The sequence below is a fragment of the Mastigoproctus giganteus genome, chromosome 5 (genome assembly GCF_048544385.1).
Source record: "Mastigoproctus giganteus isolate SK-2022 chromosome 5, ASM4854438v1, whole genome shotgun sequence".
Classification (NCBI taxonomy): Eukaryota; Metazoa; Arthropoda; class Arachnida; order Uropygi; family Thelyphonidae; genus Mastigoproctus; species Mastigoproctus giganteus.
Window position 1 is genome coordinate 56,581,458 of NC_143579.1, and position 6,000 is coordinate 56,587,457.

A 6,000-nucleotide genomic window follows, 5' to 3' on the forward strand; every position below is an offset into this window, starting at 1 on the left:
CTTCCAGCTCATAAAATTGTTAATGAAGTTTCAAATAGCAGGACTCAGTGCATTTGCCAAATTGTACCATCTTAACGAATAGTCTTTCAACAAAGGAAATGATCGCTTAGTATAGTTTTTTTGCCAGGAAAAAATACGAAGTAAAACAAAATAGCTATTTGAGATATGAACCACTGCGAAAAATCTTCCTTTGTACAGTTGTAGAATTTAAAAAAATCTGCATCTGAAATGGTGGGTATGAAAGGATCGTCTACCTCAGAATAATTTGATATTTGTGATACAAAATTTGTGATACAGGGGCTTATTGCCTAGTAGTTATTTATACAAATATCAAGCTGGCAAGGTCATGGATTCGGTCTTCATAACGGAAAATAGGTACAGAATAACGAATGAAGGTAACAAAGAGGACAGGTATCGAAATGGTTGGTTGTCCATCCGATAGAAAATAAAAATGAACTTCAAACAAAGGAATGATGTGTATTTTCTATTACTGTCTGTTTCTGATTTTCTATTAGAATGACAGACAATTTATCAGTGAAGAGGAATACTGTCGAAATCTTTTAATCTTTTAGCCAATAGAAAGAGAATTTTAGCAAAATGGAACACAGCAAAATTGGATAAATATGGAGATAATAAATGATTTCAATGAATACGGAGCGATACTAAATAAATATTGGTGTAATGAAGTAACCCCGAACAGTAAAGAAACAAAAAGTTATTGTAGAAATTGAAAAAATAAGTAAAGAAAGAAAATTTTCAGATAATTAAAAAAAATAAATCTAGAAATTGTCAAACAGGATGAAACTCAAGAGCATAGAATTTGGAACAATACATAATTCTATAACTTGAAACTTATAATAAATACACTAATGCACCAGAATGTATTCGGATACACCTGCCAATGTAATGAACCATGCAAATGAGAGAAATGCAAAGCACAAGCAGGTTTAAAAACATATAGACGATAGCAGACATATCATAAACAATTGGAATGATCCGTGAAAAGGTTCCTATAGTTTTCCAAAGAGAATTAATCGTGGGATGCCACGTCGCAGCGTGTGACAGCTAGGCGTTTAAATTTTGGAAAATTAACCGTAGCAGATGTATTGAGAAGATGGAAGAACAAGGGTGTTGTAAATGCACGAATAGAATCGCTGTTCCCTGAAGAAAGCGGTGAAAGCGAAATGGATGGGTTTTCGTGGCAGAGCTGCTGCTTGCAGCCCCACATCACACGAAAGAATTCCAGAAATCGCTTGCAGTGGTACCTAATCCGTTGTTCTTGAACCAGGGAACAGTGAAAGCAGGTCTAATGCAGCGATGAGCCAAATTATTACATGTCTTCCGACCAAATTTACGAAGTGGGTGTGAATAGTGGCTCAGAAACATCATGTATCGCAGTGTATTGTGCTCACAATAACGTTCAGAGGAAGCAGGGCGATGTGCAGGATTGCTTCTTGTAGTTCGGACTTGGACCTTTGTTTGTAATAATCAAAACCGTCATGTTCACTTTTGTCATATTGGACAATCCGTAGCACCGACACAATAATAATAACAACTCATATACACGACCAGGCGACCAAGATAATACATCAGGAGTTAGCGCAAAAATATCAGTTGATCAAAGAAAGCGTACCGTATTAAAAGTGCGAACCCTAGGCCTACTAGAGATCCCCTACTCGGAAACTATACTGGGATTGTGTCATAATAACGGGCCAGACGATCCCGCACAACAAAATAGACGTAACGCCCATAGATAAGAAGGAAATGGCTACCTATCTGATCGAAATAGCGGTTCCCAACACTAGCAACCTCCAGAAAACCTTCGAAGAAATGATCAGGAATTACAGGAGGTAGTGACCATCCTGATCACCGTGTCAACCACCAGCATGGTGCCAAAGAGCCTCCATAAGAATCCAACAGCAATATGCCTCCCAGTGAAAACTTAACTGGAACTCCAAAAAGCCGCGATCCTGAACACTTGTAGGATAGTCTGAGAGTTCCTCGACCAACAGTTATAATAATAATAGTAACAGGGCCCAACCAACTACACCATGCATTCTGTACCAGTACCTGTCACGGAGCGGAAAAAAATCCCATAAAGATAAAAATTTATAATGTGTTCAGGATTGCAACCTCTTGGAGTCGCAATCCTGAACACATGTAGGACAGGCAGAGAGCTGACTATCCTACATGTGTAGGATAATAATAATAATAATAGCCAGACATAACAGACAGTCATCCATTTTATAAGTAGTCTTTAAAGGACAAATTTTATAAGTAGCCCTTATATTAAAATTCCAATATGTCGTTTAATAATGCATAGGTATTCCTTGCTTCATACCTATTCAGTATGAGTGGATTATCAAATAAATATGATCGCGTATTTATGAAGTGATATTGAGGAGTTTAAAAAATATTTCTCTTCCTCTCATAAATTAAACTTCATTTTTCACAAAAAAAGATGATATTTCGGTTCCTGATCTGCCAAAAAAGCTGATATTTCAATAGCGTAAATTTCCGTTTAGAAACATTCTTCGAAATTTTGTTACCAAAATTTAATTTCAACAACCTTGTTATCAAATTATTAAATGGCTTTAGTTCAGAAGGATTAGTCCTGGTCTAGATAATAAAAGCATAATTTATAACAGAGTCTATTAAAGTAAAATAGATTTGAATTTTAGTCTGGATACTGAAAATATTTCTTAGATAATAAAATAAATAAATGAAAACCTAAGCTGAGGTAACCAATGTGAGTAGAGTAGCTAATAGTCAATCCAAAGAGCAAAGTATTGACGTTTAGACAACATCAGTATAAGCATATTTGCAGACATCAAAGCTGTATGAATGTAGATCGATCTTTTTTTTAAATAATTGAGTACAGTTCGCAATATCAAATGCCTTACTTAAGTCTATAAATAATAAATAATAGTAGTATGTAATTATTCTTTTTCAGATGAAGAAGGAATTCATCCATTAACTCAACAAAGAATTTGAAAACTCCTATTCTTCTGGTATGAATATATATATATTAGGATTAATTAACTTATATTTTTTTAAAATAATCTGATATTTGAGACAGTAATGAATTTTCAATAATTTTATTCAAAACAGATTGTATACTGAGAGGTCTGTAGTTCAAGAACTCTGTATGGAGACCTTTCGTACAATAATAATTTTACGTCATTATCCAATTAATAGTATCTTAGAAATCAAACGAACAATTAATTTTGCAAAAATTGGTACATTTATTTTGTTTCTTTGTGGTTCCTTATACATTTTAGGACGACCCAAGTTAGGTACAGTTAAAAAGCAGGCGTTTATGACTGAAGTTGTTCATGTTGCCAATTAGTTAGTGAGAACAAAAATCCTCATTTAAAAGTGAAATATCATTAAAGGTTTGAGCAAACTTATTTGCTAGTGCAAGGATATCTTTCTGTTAAAAGGAAGGTAGCAGTTTTAGAAGGTAAGAGGAAGAACAAGTTTCTTTTATGAATTATTTTATTAATTGCAGCCCATAGTGAGTCAAGTTATAAAGACAATTCATAAATTACTTAAAAAATCTCTCTTTGATTCAATATAAAACAGTAATTCTGGATTGAGTTGCCAATTGAGTAATTGATCAAATTCAAATTAACATCTCCTATGAACAATGTGTCTCAATTTCATTGCAAGTAAGAATTATATTCTCAAGTTCATCCAAAAAGCTAATAGTAGACAAATTAAGAGGTCTGTAGACTGCACAAATTGTAAATGTCACACTTTGCTGAGGACCATCCAACCAGATTTTCGAAAAATCTGGTATCAATAATAGGAAATAAAACTCATAGTGTAAAATATAATTATTCCACCACATTTCATTTCTTCTCTCAAATGATATTCCTTATTAAAGACAGCTAAAAAGCCTTATATTTATTAGTTTATAGATTAATAGAAAATGAACCTTTTCAAGTTAATTTAGACTTGATTAAATCATTGGCCAGCAGTTTTTTGGAAAGGAAATAAAACATCGAGATCCACTAATATCTATAATGAATTTTAAAAAAATGCGTCTGACACATTTTTTTATAAAATCCATTTCCTGATGAACTAATACACTCTGCAGTTTAAACAATAGATATTTATAATTATTTTGTTTAGCAAATTGTTTTATTTTCCATAAAATATTTTTTATAATATTTTATGGAAAACAAAATAATTGTAATTATTCTATTGTTAAAATAAAAAGAAAAATCGCATTCGATTAGAAGTAATGTAACATCTGCTGCCATCTGGTGTTGACTTTTTGAGACAGCGAATAAGTGAAGTGATATATTGCAGAAGGAACTACATAAACAATGAATTACTGTACTGTATTTGGTTTCAGCCATTAACGCAATGTAGGTGATAATAATTTCTTTTCTCTTTTACATTTTGCAAATGAAATTTTGTTACAAGATTTTAATGTTGATTAAAATAATGGGTTTCCGATATCTGATAAGACATAGAAACAGAAGAAAGTCATTAATACTGTGAAGTTATTATTTAAAAAGAAAAAAAAAAAAAGTAATAAAAATACCTTTATGGGAGGATACTGATTTTTTTCTTAATATGTATGCCTCTCTCTCTCTCTCTCTCTCTCTCTCTCTCTCTCTCTCTCTCCTAAAGCAGCATATAGATCATCAACATGACGATTACTACATGACCGAAGAACAATTTCTATAGAAAAACACTAAAAAAAGAAATAAATAAATAAAAACAAGACGAATATCAGAAAAGGATTTGGAGTATACGACAATAGCAATGCCCAATAAGTATTTCCTGCATCGCCAGTACTTCCTGATCGCTCCTTGCGTGTGATAAAACAGAATATTCCCAGAAGAGCAACAGCGAACGGATCACGCACCAAAATACCGCCATAACCGAACAAAAACCAAGAAATAAAAGGGTTTAGTGGACTTTTCTAACAGTACTGTTGAGCCTAAAAGTTCACTGTCCTCTTTTTCTTCCGGATTGTTTTGTAGAAACGTTCTGAAAATCTTCCGGAATGTAGTTCCTTAGGAAGTTTCCCCTGCGTAAGTTGCAAGGGAAATATTCCTTTTTTGGTTCTGCAAGGCTACGATCTAATATTGAAAATTGGGTAAGCATTTTTCATTCTGGTTGTCTGCTAATATCGTTTCTATTTACTATTTTTAATATTTTAAGAATTTAATTTCTGATATCCGGTAGTTAAAAAATATTTCTGAGAATCCGAGAAATGTGTTTATCCGTGACGGATAAGGACATTCGCCAGAGGCCTTTTTATCTTTTCTGGGTTTTTTTTGTTGTTGTATTCTCACTCGAGAGACATCGCACTCCAAACAAATTCGTGTCTATAATCCTTTTATTTCGATCAATGGGAAACTCGCTAAGTTTATAAAAGTCTCTTAAATCCATTATCGATTGTTTAGCAGTATTCGAACCTATTTTTTCCCTTAACTTCTCCCTTTGGTGTGCTGCATATAAAAGAGATGTTTCTCCCTCTAGTAATTCATTCTCAATTGTGGAGAATTTGGTCACGCGGAGATTCAAGTTGCTACTATTATCCTCCAGGAGGGAGCTGTTCTTCAATACAAAGGTGAATTGTACAGCATATCCCCATAAGATGAATCCGCTATACATTTAAAAATCTGAGACACCACCAGAAGAGCTGTATCGAAGCTTACTGACTTCTCATCAACTGGCGGGTGGCTATTAGCAAACCTATGCATTTTGTCTAAGTGAACAGCCAAGAAGAATATGGAAGTAAAACTTCCATTTTAAAGTGCTGTAGCGCTGTAGGAGTGTCTCAACACAATACATGAAATCAGATATTACATCTTTAAATCAAATGATATGTTGTTATGTTCATAAATGGAAGTTTGATATTTTGTTATGTTTATAAATGGAAGGGTCCCCTGTAAATGATTACATCTACACATATATTTATTTTGTCTGTAAATTGCACACGTTCTCTGGTCGATTTGCCTGTTTGCTGGACGAAAT